The following is a 14,167-nucleotide window of genomic DNA, read 5'->3' on the forward strand; positions in this document are numbered from 1 at the left end:
TGCTACAATTTAAAATAAAGTTTCTGTTCTTGCCTGCCACAGTGAATACTGATAGGCCATTTCGTGCATGGACACTCTAAGCTTTTCGTCTATAAGGTATAATCTGATCATTTCCAAACCTGGGATAATAATACTCACTTGTATTTGTTTACCATATGTCTTCTTTTTCTAAGTTATAAGTTTCTCACTCCCAGAGATTCTGACTTAATGATTCTGGGATTAGGCCTAGAAACCTCTCTCTCTCCTTTTTTAAAAATTTGTATCTTTTGTGATTATAGTAAAAGTGATCTCACAGTTAAAATTTGAGAAATAGTCTAAAGCAATTATTACCACTAATATACTTCTAGTTCTAGTCCTGTACTAGGAAATTTTCTCAGACCCAAATAATTCCCTACCCAAATACTATGGTGTCTGAAATTTTACCATTAGAGATTTATTCTTTGAGAGTGGGTTATTTCCTGCTAATCACTTTATTTCTAAGGCAGCGATTTTCAACCAGTGTGGCAGAAGAATTTTTAAAACATGCAATACCTGACTAGTTAGGGACAAAGACCTCCTTTCCCTTAGATTGTCAAATAAAAAATGACAACAAGCACACAATAATAGGCATCGGGTGTGAGTGAATCAAAATTATACCTATTTTTTTGTCAGGTCGACAAAAAATCTATTTTTGTGGTGTGCCGCAGAATTTTAGTAATGAGTTTATGTGCCATGAGATGAAAAGGTTGAAAATCGCTCTTCTAATGCAAAGATTCATGTAAGAGATTGGACATAAACTTACCCAGATCGGTGATTTATCAGGCTGATATTTTTAAAACAAGTCCCGAGCAGGGAGGAAATCATGTAACAGGCGTAGGCCTGGGGAGCTCACAGGACCAGAAAGTGGAACAGTCTTAAGGAAGACAAGCTTACACCAGTTCACCAGTTTGCCCGAGACTGGCCGTGGGAAAGCGTTATTGCTGATATTAAGTCCCTCTGACCTGAGGCTGTCCCCTTAACACGGTTATATACATAAGCAAAAACATTGTTAAAGGATCCACTTGCAGAGTATTCTGCATTTGTATTATGTAAGTTGGAAGTTCAGCTTTTAAATAGTTTTAACATTACTGTTTCCGGAACCATTTCTGTGGCTACAAAGCATTTCACAGGTTAAAATAAATAAAAGTGTCCCTGTGTGCACCCCACTCCAGCTTTTTTTCTCAGCCTGCCATGTAGATTCCACCAACAACATACTACATGGATTTGTGTTTCTTGATATATTGTAGATTTATAAAACATATTTTAGATTTTAAGGTTGATAAAAGTCTTTCATAACTAAAGATAGAAGGAGCTATCCTTTATTCTTTTAATAAAGGACCCAAATTCTCTCCAGTGGTTTTTGTATGTTTTAACTATATTTTGAAATATCTGGAAACAACATTTCCATTTACAGTACTGTGCATCCGTCTAGGGGGAAGGAGTTTGCCCTTTTAGTTGTATAGATTGATTTTTTTGAATTTTAGATTTTTTTCCTGATCCTTAAATTTTTCAGTAGGAATCTCCTTAAAATTTGAGAAAAGCTAAATAAGTTTGCTGGCTTGTAGATGTGAGAAAAAGACTGACAGATTGTGGGTGAATTACAGTGGAGACTGGGGGCGGTTAAAAGGGAGGTAAAGAGCTGAAGCCAAAGACAGGAGTAGTATCCCCCAGTGCTAAGGGAGCACAAAAACATGTGCTCCCTCCTTCCAGGTGCAGTAGTCCCCCCTTATTGGTGGGCGATACATTCCAAGACCCCCCGTAAGTGCCCCAAACCACAGATGTATACTATATATACTATGTTATTATACTATGTTATTTCCTACACGTACATACCTACGATAGAGTTTAATTTATAAACTAGGCACAATAAGAGATTAACAACAATAACTAATAATAAAATAGAAGAATTGTAACAGTATACTGTAATAAAAGTTATATGAATATGGTCTCTCTCTGATAACTGCTCTAATAATGGAGGTGATCATTAAGTGACTAATAGGCGGGTGGCATGTAGTGTGGAGATGCTGGACAAAGGGACGGTTCCTGTCCCAGCCGGATGGCGTGAGATTTTATCACCCTACTCAGAACAGCGCACAGTTTAACACTTATGAATTGTTTATTTCAGGAATTTTTCATTTAATATTTTTGAACCACAGTTGACTGTGGGTAACTGAAACCATGGAAAATGAACCTTGGATAAAGGGGGGCTACTGTATGTCTTGCTTTTGTTGCACTGATTGATTGAGAATTGGCTCTAGCTTTATTTTTTTCGTAACGATATTCCATTTGTAATATCTGTTCGGAATTAATACTACTTTGATGTGATTGTATTCACAAAGGTAAAGAGGCCTTTCCCTCTCACCACAATGAGTAGAGAATTTGAGTCCCATTATGGTTGCTTAAGAATTAATACAAATTAGCCCCACCGTGGCTCAGTGGTTGAGCGTCGACCCATGGACCTGGAGGTCACGGTTTGATTCCCGGTTGGGCACAGGCCCGGGTTGCGGGCTGATCCCCAGCAGGGGGCGCGCAGGAGGCAGCCGATCAGTGACTCTCTCATCATTGATGTTTCTCTCTCTCTCTCCCTCTTTCTTCCTCTCTCTGAAGTCAATAAAAACATATTTTTAAAAAAAATTTTTAAAAGAACTAATACAAATTACAATTTATTGAGCTCCTACTATTTATCAGATGCTCAGACTCTCACAGACACTGTCTCTTTTTATCTGTCCAACCACCCTAAGAGATAAGTATGAGTGTCCTTATTTTGCAGATAAAGAAACAGACTCCGAGGGACTAAGTGACTTACCCAGGGCTATCTTGCTCTTACATGCAGATGTTACGCTGAGAACAGGCCACTATGGTTTCAAGGCCGGTGGCCCTTTTCCCACAATACACAACGCAGGGGAGTCTGGAAGGCTGGGATCGTCTTCCAAGTCTATGGCAGCCTCTGAAATGTTTATCTTACTCGGCTCTTGCTTATGCAAAGGATTTCAGCTCATTCCTGCTCCAGAATAGCTTACCCCTGGGGAAAGGAGTTTGTTATTGTAAATAACCACTCACTACTTCTCACGTTCTTTGTTCCACTCCCCGCTCTACCTCTGTCCATCAGGCAGGTTTATATAAAGCTGGAGGTTCATTGAGACTGCAACTAATATTTCCTGGAATTCTTTTTTATGTTCTTTAGACTATTGTAAGATGGAACCAAAGTATTGCTGTTTTCCACTATTCCTCTTGGGCTATCTTTTGGTATTTCAAGTTCAGGCTATTCCAGAAGGAAATAAGGGCACTGCTTATGTTAGAACTCTTGTTACCTATTGAAAATTCCAGAAACTTTAGAAAAAAGTGAAGAACCGTAGTTAATCTGAAAAAAGAAAATAAAAATGTACCAATTGTGTACCCTGTATTCTTGAAGATATGGCAAATTATAATGCATTAAACATAAAGATAGGATGCAAAATACTAATTAGGTTATGACTTAAATAACTGGTCACCTAACATTTGAAAAATTAATGAGAAATCATATTTTTAAACTCCATTCTTTCTTCTCGTTTCTTTTTTCCATTGATTCAATAAATATTTCCTGAGTCCCTACCATATGCTTGACCTATCAAATTTCTGTAGTCTGATAGGTGGGCCCTAATTTTTTTTGATGTTCAAGGACATATACTCAATATCAAAATTCTAGTTAAGAGCACAGAGAGAATTAAAACTCAGCATGAGTTTTATTAATTATCAAAGCCACATAGATCAACTTAGGAAAGGATCATCTTTGGAGAGGAAACACGATGTCTTTCATCTATCTAGATGATGTCTACAATGGACATACATATAAGGCTTCGTGGGGGGATATTAAAAATAAGTGTCTTAGATGTAGTTTCCATGAGACTCTTTGTTCCAGATGTCATACCCCAGCCTCCTCCCGTTTCCATCTCCTTTCACACTCCTTCCTATTCTTCCCCTCTAAATCCTGGATGCTCTTTAAGTCTCACTGTCTATTCAACATGTTCATGGATTCTTCTTTAACGACTACTGGAGCTCTATTGCTCGCTCCTCTGAATTTCTAAAACACTTCTATAGTCTACAGCCTGGCCCTTGAATTACACACCAACGTTTTTCTTGGATTAGTAGGAGTTTATGTGCATCCTGCTTCCCATCCCCAGTGATCAATTCTTTGAGGTTAAGGTCAACAGTTTCTGATTTCTCTGCCTCCTCTGTATCTCTCAGCTTAATTTTGGAAACATTTAAATTCTTATAAGCCTGACATGAGAGAAGAAGCTAAAACATAGAAATAATTATTTTCTCAACAAGCTCTGGGTCCTTCAGATTAAGTGTGGAGAAAATAAAGGATGCTGATGAAAGAGATATAAAGATAGAAAAAATATTGGAAGAATGACATAAATTAGGGAGGCTAGAGCAATTAGGATTTTTTTTAAAGGAGTAAAGACTAACAGATGTTGAATAATATCCTCTAGTACTTTAATGATTCTCAAACATAAAATGGTGAACAGTTGCTCTCTGACTCTTTCAAAGACGATACAAGAGCCTGACTTAAAGTAGAAGCGGTACTTAGGTTAGTTTCTCTTCCCTCGGGGAGTGGAGAAGCTTTAAATCTTAAATGTTTGCCTGCTGCTTCCATGATGAGCTCCAGGTTAGAATGAGAGGAGTCTATTTCATTAGAACACGTCAGTGATGAGATAAAATTCAAGGTCCTCTTGAACACCTTGACCATCTCCTTTTCAAAGAAACTCTCCCATAAAATATACATTAATGGAAAAACATTAGAAACTCTCTTAACCTGAACTGAGAGAGTGAGCCCACCCTTCATCTACATCTACCAACAAGAGTTTTCTCCTGTGCTTCAGAACCTGAGAGTCAGCTTTTTTCTGATCTTGTTGGCATGTGGTTGACAGTGTGCTAGAAAGAATTAGCGACCTTGAGTGTTTCCTGACCTCACAACTAACTGCATGTGCTATCTTGCTTTTCCTGACCTCACTCATTTATTCTTAAGCATCTTTATTAGTCACCTATGTACGGCAAAGGGGAATCAGTAGTATAGGAGACAGACAAGATCCATAGCCTCTCCGACTACACAGTCTAGTACCTGGGACTTGATTATTTCATCTGCAGTAAGGGCATTGTAGCCTACACGGCGTCATTTCCACCAGGCGTCCACATGTGTTCCTCCTCCTCTGTCCCCTGTCTCATTGACTAGCTCCAGCATCTAGAAACTGCTTAATCATCTGGGATATACAACCAGAAGGTCTCCAAGTCCTGTTCACTCCAAATCCCATCTATTTCTCAAGCCTGTTCCCCTCTCCCCACCCCACAGACCTTGTTTCCTTGTCACTGATTCCTGCAGCAGCCTCCTGCTAACATTCCGACCTGCATTTTCAATTCCCTGCCCCTAATTGACTCCCTGCTGCCACAGCAAACTTTCTGAATAGAAAATCAGTTTATCAATTGGGATGCTGTGGAACGCCAAATAAAGCAGCAGACCCAACGCAGAATGGCAGGAAGGGGATTGTTTTCAAAAGAACGCCGGAGTGGGTGGTTACAGAATGCTTGAGCTAGTCGTCAGCCCCGCCAAGGCCCTGGGTCCTTCACACCTTCCCCCTTTGCCACCCTCAGCAAGTTGACTTCTGCTTTCAGGCTCGTTCATGGCCCCAAGGTGGCTGCACTTGTTCTAAGCAACTGCACAACAAATACTCACACGTTGTGCAATAGAAGAAGGAACGTCCACCATGGATATCCCTTTTTAAGAGTAAGGAAATCTCTTCCAGAAGCTCCAAAGCAGATTTATCCTCAGTCTCATTGGCCAAAATGATGACACATGTTCATGGCTAGATCAAGCAATGGGAATGGGGCAGAATTACCGAGATTGGCTTATAGTGATCAAATTTTACTGCCTGGGGCTAAAGTAGGCCCAGTCCCCACTGAAAAATGTAGCTTTTTGATGTATGAGAAAAATTGGGATTCTTTAGGGAGAAAATGAGGATTTTCATTGGGTAAGCAACCAAGGGTAGCTGCAATATCTGATCATCTCTCCTCCGTTTTTAAAGGGCTTCAATGTTTCCCCATTGTCTCCAGTGGCATGCCTTCACTTAGCAAGGAATTCAACTCGCCTTCCATCCTCTGGCTAGTGTGCAGCCTCCCCTCCCATGGCCCCTCCAGTCCTTTCCATCCCTCTCTCACTCGTGCAGGTCCCATTGAAATTCCTGGCACCTCCTGTGTTCTCGCACTTCCTTGCTGTTGGACCCACCCTCTTCTGCCTTCTTCACCAGCTAATTCCCACTCATCCATGGTTCAGCTTCCTGTTCTCCTCTCACCCATCTTCTTTGATCTCCAGCAGGCCGGGTTAGGTGCTGTGAGTGTGCCCATAATGCCCTGTGCTCGCCTCTCCTCGTGGCACTTACTCCTTTCCTATCATTGTGATTGATTGTGAACCCCTCCGAATTCAGTGCCTGAGAAGAAGGCCTAGCCCTTGACCAAATGTCCATGAATCAGATGCCGAACCAGGAGGGTCTAGATGTGTTGGAAGAGTATGGCAATGAGAAAGGATGCGAGCAGTGATGCCCTACCCACAATGACGAGTACTTTAGTAATAATTGCTTCGCTGAGCTGTTCTCTTTCCTTGCGTGTTGAATTGCTTTTAAAATCACATTTCAATTTTTTCATCTTTTCTGTAATAGTTCAGACTCCATATTGAAGTAGGAAATATGCAGATTACTCAGAATTTCCCATATTTTCCAGCTTGCTTATTTTTGTCCAATAGCTCATATGGCATTAAGCAGAACTAAATTAAAACTTTCCATATCCACATTTCCAAATGCCTTTCTTCTAAAATGTTCCAAGAAGAAAAGATCAGGACACAAGTGGGAATGATAATATAAATTGAAGGTTCAGCCTCTGGACCCAGGATGCCTATGTTTTCCAATCAAAAGATGGAATAGTGCAACCCAGCAGTCCTAGGTCCCCTGCTGTCCCTAATTAAAAGCTGCCTCCTTTATGGTGAAAGCACTCTGTGCCAGTGATGTTTGGAGAGATCAATGCTGCTTGGTGAGCAGGCCTCACCCCACAGTGAAATGAAAAGGGCACTCTCGGGCTTTTGACTGTAGCGCTCATTTAAATAGGCAGTTTCATAATAAGCATGTCTTGAGTGTTTTCACTGGCATACTATCCTCTAGCTCCATCCCTGCTGTCTCTAATTTCTCTTCTTTTTCTTTGTGGTTGAGTAATATTCCATTGTACACATGTATGACAGCTTTGTCATCCACTCATCTAATGATGGACCCTTGGGTTGGTTCCATATCCTGGCTGTTGTAAATAACACTGCGATGAACATAGGGGTGCAGATAGTCTTTGGAATTAGTGTTTGAGGTTTCTTTGGATAAATCCCCAGAAGTGGGACCAGTGGGTCATAAGGCAGTTTCATTTTTAATTTTTTGAGGAACCTCCAAACTGTGTCCCACAGTGGCTGCCTCAATCTGCATTCACACCAACGGTGCACTAGGTTCCCTTCTCCTCACATCCCCACCAACACTTGTTTGCTGACTTATTGCTGACGGCCATTCTGACAGGTGTGAGGTGATAGTTCATTGTGGTTTTTCATCTGCATTTCTCTCACAATTAGTGATGTTGAGCATCTTTTGATAATTTATTGGCCATTGTGTGTCCTCTATGGAGAAGTGTCTGTTCAGCCCCTGCCCAGTTTTTAATTGGATTGATTGTTTGTTTTTTGTTGTTGAGTAGTAGGAGTTCTTCATAAGTTTTGGATACTAACCCCTTGTCAGATATATCATTGGCAAATATGTTCTCCCATTTAGTAGGTTGTCTTTTTGTTTTGTTGATGATTTTTTTTGCTGTGCAAAAAACTTTATAGTTTGATGTAGTCCCATTTGTTTATTCCTGGTGTTGTTTCCTTGCCTGAGGGGATATATATATATATATATATATATATATATATATATATATATATATGTGTGTGTATATATTATTGCTAAGAGAAATGTCAGAGATTTTTACTGCCTGTGTTTTCTTCTAGTAGTTCTATGGTTTTTAGCCTTAAACATTTAAGTCTGTAATTCATTTTGAGTTTATTCTTGTGTATGGTGTAAAAAAGTGGTCTAGTTTAATTTTTTGCATGTATCTATCCAATTTTCCTAGCTCCATTTATTGAATAGATTGTTTTTATCCCATTGTATGTTCTTGCCTCCTTTGTCAAATATTAATTGACCGTATAGACATGGGTTCATTTCTGGGCTTTCTATTCTCGAAGTACTTATTTTTATTAATGCACAAATTGTCCCATCTTTAGTGAGTGCCTCTATAAGCTGGTTCCTGAGTCCTTTTGACATGACCCTTGTAGTCATTGAGAGTATCCTAGCTTTCTGATGTGACAAAATGTTTCAGGCCATCTTACACATTTCCTGCCCCAGATATGGAATCAACTATTTCTCCAAAGAGCCCAGTCTCTTCTACTATGTCATGGTATAGAGGTCATAGCCTGAACATTAAGTGCACTCATTGCTATTGGGTTTTTCATTGTTTCTAGATCTTTTCAGTGGATAGAACTAGGAAATAGTATTTTTTCTTTATAGAAGAAATATGTCAGGAATTACATGATATTTCCAATTCAATTTCAGAACTACAAGGTTTTACTTTAACTCATCAATGTTATTATATCTGTGCCTCATTTTTCCCTCGCTAAAAATCCTGATTCTTAATGCAAAAACTAACTACTCATTTGTTATATATACACAGAATACAATAGACACACAATGGTCTCAGAGTAACAATACTAACACAACTATCAGCACCATGATTATTTAAAACACTTTGTTTATTGCAGATTAGTATGTATATTTTACTAGAGATATACGAATTTCTCTGAACCTGTAATGCAAATTACTGAATGTGATATCCTTTCCATCTTTTTTATTTTTGTTTTACATTCTGACACTACTGATTTTTAAAATGTTGAAGTACTTACTGATGACTTTTCTTTATACAACAGGAAAGAGGTTGCACACAGGAATAATTTTGGATCTTATTAAAATAATTACCTTGGAGAGTCATGGTTGGATCCTCAGGACATACTATTTCCGGCTCTTTCTTAGATCTGACTCAAACAGTTTCATAATTTTATTCACTCACTCAAGAGATACCTAGTAAGGGCCATATGACATTCACAAGAGGAAAGAGCAGGGAATTTAACATGCGTTGAGTGTCTGCTGTGTGTCAGGTATTACTCTAGTTGCTTTACAGTCATTATCTTATATAATTTCATAAGAACCTTTCCAAGTATACATTATTATTCTGTAACCAACTTCCAGATGAGGCAGTTGGGGCCCAGAGATTTTCCTTTCTCCAAAGCTATTAAGTGGAGAGGCCAGAATTAACATATTGGTCTGTTTTACTCCAATTTCAAATATAAGGTACTGTCCCTATCCTCAAGGAGTTAATGGAGGGTTTAAACACAGAAAGAACAAAGTGCAATAGAACTTCAGGCAAGAGAGGCATTAAACTGCCTGGGGCATCACAAAGGAAGTATCATTTCACCTTATTTCAAGAAAAAATAGAATTTTGTGGGATGGAAGAGGAGTGCATTCCATGTGAAAAGATAGAGATAAGCAAAATTCCATAGGTAATAAAATACAATGGGTCCTCTAAATGGGTCCTTGGCCTGCCTTGGCCACAGTTTAATTTAATATAGGAAAGTAGAGCTAAACCTGAAAAGGTTTCCTGGGACCCCAATTGAGACCTGAAAGCCATTCTGAGGATTTGGAACAGCCAGAAACTTTGAAAGGTTTTGAGCAGGAATGAGACAGGATAGAGCTCAATCCCAGCGTTTGCGCAGGCTCCGTTTAACCCACATCCTACTCCATTGAGAGACTCAAGACAAGACCCAACTTCACGGATCAACACGTCTCAGCGATTGGTCTGCATGTCGTCTAGCAGTTTCTTGCTAAAGTTTCATTTTTTTGATATTTTGCTGCTTGAAGCTCTACCAAATTAAAACTCCCAGTTGAAGAGACAAGAGTAGTCCCCTGAGACATCGCGATGTGATTGGCAGTGGGTGGTCATGCTAGAATCACTGGACATCAACAATAAGGTCCGACTGTGACAGGACATACTCAGTCTGCTTGTTGAACCTTCTGGAAGTCAAATAAGTCTTAAAGTATTGTGACAGTTCATCAATTTTTATAAGCCCTGCTAGAGGAATGCTGATCAATTTAATTACTTTAATAAGCATGGGATAATGGGAACTACAGGAAAAACATCACAGTTCAACAGATTTTTGTAAACTTGAATTGGGATTGGGTAAGGACTTTTCGTTGTAGAAATGAGTTATATCTCAATTGTATACAGTAGGTCCTTTAGTTTGGATAATTTCATTGGCTTAAGATCCTCCCTTAGCTCAGTATTAAAGTTCAAAAAATGATCATTTAACTTGATATTCTTATACATTCCCCTTTTTCTAACATAATAGATTATGTCTCTGTATTATCCCATTTTATGAGAGTGTGAGATTGCATGATTCAGGGTAACTGAACTTTTCTTTAGACTGTGACACTGGCTGTCTTAATTGTCCCGCTTATTTACGTAATGCACAAACATGGTTGAGTTCTGTGAAATCTGTTAGGTCGGGATCTTCTGAAGTCTGAGTGAGCCGTTGCCTCTAACAGGACTAGTTATGAAGTGCATGCTCAGTGTTCTTTCTTTTCTTATTCCTTTATTTTCCATGGTAATGGCTGAGTTAGTCTCCTGGCAGGGGAGAGAACAGAACCTTATGTGCAGACAGGGCATGGCCTTCATCAATACCCAAAACTACCCAGTTTGGAAGGTTTGGACCTACGTGAAAATGTTTGCTGGACATATCTTTACAAAATCCGTATTTTTCTGCAGAAAGAGTTCATTAATTACTGTTGATGCCATATTTAAGGAATGCGGGTATTCACAGATATTCTTTTCATATATTCATTCAGTGCTACACTACTAAGTGCAGTACAGAAATAGAGCCAGTGTCTGGAGGGATCAGTGATTTCACACTCAGCTATTCCTGACAGAAGATGTTATAGGAGTTGCCCTGATAATTGCAGTCACTTGGCATGTTGGCTTCAGTTGCCCCGCCATAAGCTTTCATTTTCCATTCCATGCTAGTGCAAACCCAGACGAGGCCCATACAAACCCAAGATGTGTGTTTAGGTTACAGCTGTGGTTCACACCCCTGACTGCACTTTAAAATCACCTGGGAGCTCTTAAAGATGGATCAACGCTGGGGCCCTGCTCCCCAATATTCAGATTTAATTGGTCTGGCTGCACAAGTTGCCCAAGTCAAGGGAGCACCATTCACTGAGAAAACATTCACCCCCCGCGTGCCCCCAGCTCCTGGAGCACAAGGCCATTGCGCTCTCTGTGAACGAGGCCGGCTGTACTCCTGCAGACTCGTACAGGCTCAGGGAGAGAGAGGGCCTGCGCACACTGGGTTTCAGAGGCTCCCCGGGTGACTCCGATAGGCAGCCAGAATTGAGAAGCATTTTGAGGCACAGGCGTACTTCAGAGATATTGCAGGTTCGACTCCAGACCACAGCAATAGAGTGAGTGTCATAATAAATCGAGTTGTCATCTTTTTGCTGGTGTTTAAAAAATGCAGCACCTATGAAGCACAGTGAAGCAAAGTGCAGTGAAATGAGCTATGCTTGTGTAAATGCTTAGACGTAAGAGCATGGGTTGAGTAGCCATGGAGAAAGGATGCAAAATCTCACTATACTGCTTCTTAGCTTCATGACCTTATTAGGAAGGTCACTTAACCTTTTGGAGCCTCCATTTCTTCATAAATAAAGTGGCGATAATAATACCCACTTCATAAGATTATATTGAAGAAAAAATGATAGTCTGTGTAAAATAGTCAACACTCAAGAAACCACTATTATGACTTCGGTTATTAAAGCAAGATTTCTGTAGTAGTCCAGAGTCCTTTGGTACTGAGTGACAGAAATCCAACTCAGATGGTCTGACGCACAAATGCGGCATTCAGGCAAACCACAGGAAGGTGGGGTGGGCTTGGTCTACGGACTCTGGCATCTGAAAGCTGCTAGGATGCATATTCTGTCTCCCGGTGCTTCTTTCATGGTGCCTTTGTTCCCTTAAGCCAGCTGTGCCCTCGGATGTGAACTGTGACCACAGGCAGCTCCAGACATACCGTTATAGCTCCTCAGCACAAAAGAGCCAGCTAATCCATCATATCCCACCCCACAGCCACTCCTTGTAGACAAGTGGGAAAACTTAGCAGTTTTAGTACACACTCCACAGCTCCTGTACTGTGTGTGTCATCCAAGAATAAGATAGTGAGAAAGAAGAATCTGGAAAGGCCCAGAGACACCCTTTAACATTTCCATTGTTCTAGCCACTTACCTACCACTCATGGTGGAGAGTTAACAAGTGTCCTGAAAGAGGAACAGGATCCGTCACTTTACACCAATGTGCTTTTGACAAGTCATTTAACTTCTCGGAGCTTCTGCTTCCTGATCTGTAAAACGAGGGCCATCATATCTCACAGGACTATTGTGAGAACTGAATGCATTTGACAAGTGACAGTGTATTCAAAAGTTAATTACACTCTTCACAGTTGATCTTCAATAAGTGGTTTCAGGGTTTGGAGAATCGTTTTTATATTTAAAACATTACTGAAGAGGCCTGGCTACGTGTGTTTAGATCCAGGAGAGGATGCCCGGGCATGTACTTCAAGATCCTAGGAAGTATTGCAAAAGATGCCCCAGCGTTATTGGCGTTCACTGACCTTCGGGTCGTAGCACACTTACTCTGTGGCTGCGTGAGTGAGCGAGGAAGCTGCTGGCGTCCGCTTCGTGTCCTCCTGCTACTCGAATGCTTCACTTCACCGTAACAGAGCAACACTTCAGAGAAGGGAGCGATGAGAAAAGGCCAAATATTAGTAGCATTACCGACACGTCTACGTCAAATGCTGCTTCTGGGGATTTTGAGGCCTCTTTGCATTTCCTGTTCAGGCTCAGTAAACTGATTCTGGGTTGCTAAGAGCTGGTGGGAGGATTATATGAGAGAATGTGGAAAAGACAACTGGCGCATGGCCAAGGACACAGATGGCTGGCTGGCTAACTCGCAGGCACCAGCGAGTTCTAGATTATGTACTGGAATAACTGACCGGTTATCCTCTATTGGCAGGGTCCCTCATCCCAGACACTAAGATAGTATGCATCAAAAAGTATGGATAGTACATCTTCTCTGACCTGCAAATGGGGGGATTACCTTTCGAAGCCTCTTTTAGAGTTAAGACTCTATAACCAAAAGTTCTTATTTTTCCACAAGTGGACATTGTTTTTGATGTTTTGCGTGAAGGAGCAGTCTGCTCACGAGCCTCTTAGGAGCAAGAGATGGAACAACACAGAACTGTCTAGATCAAAAATCACAAATAAGCCCGGCCGGCGTGGCTCGGTGGTTGAGCGTCAACCCATGAACCAGGAGATCACAGTTTGATTCCTGCTCAGGGCACAAGCCCAGGTTGCGGGCTCGATCCCCAGTGCGGGGCGTGCAAGAGGCAGCCGGTCAGTGACTCTCATCATGGATGTTTCTGTCTCTCTCCCTCTCCCTTCCTCTCTCCGAAATCAATAAAAACATATTTAAATAAATCACAAATAAAGATCCACTGTGGATTTTAAAGCGTTTAATAAGATTGGCACTTAAACATCAATGTGGCCTCGGCACCGATTTCATTTCCATCTCTGCTAATGCGACCGCGGAGATGCCTGATTTATAGGGTTTGGGTATCGCCGTGGCTACGTGGCCTTGTGCTTCTCCCGTTCGCTTCCTCCCTCCCCTCCCCTGTTTTCTTGAGAGAATCGGAGGAAGGTTCCCTGTTCCTCGGCTGTTGAGCCTGCTTGTGAACGGAACAGTTAGCACAGTGGAGCAGGATGCCGCGCTCATCGACCCGTCTCCCTGCGCCGCCGGTCCCGTCGGTCACCAGGCGCACGTGCCGGTGCGGGCTGGCGGCCAGCGTCTGCCCGGTGCCATTCACGCCGGGGCGTGGGCTTCCCTGTGCCGCGGGTCACAGGCCCTTGGGGACATTTACAAAGCGTTTGCTTTTTAACTGCCCTGGAACTAAAGAGTTTAATTT

General features: G+C 41.2%; 1 protein-coding gene across 1 annotated transcript in view; it reads left to right on the forward strand.

Moving 5' to 3' along the window:
- CPQ (carboxypeptidase Q) overlaps positions 1–14,167 on the forward strand; it is a 204,663-nt gene that overhangs the window by 159,066 nt on the left and 31,430 nt on the right. The gene's annotated exons all lie outside the window — the stretch shown is intronic.

Source organism: Miniopterus schreibersii, assembly GCF_964146895.1.
Source record: "Miniopterus schreibersii genome assembly, chromosome: 17".
In the NCBI taxonomy this organism is placed as follows: Eukaryota; Metazoa; Chordata; class Mammalia; order Chiroptera; family Miniopteridae; genus Miniopterus; species Miniopterus schreibersii.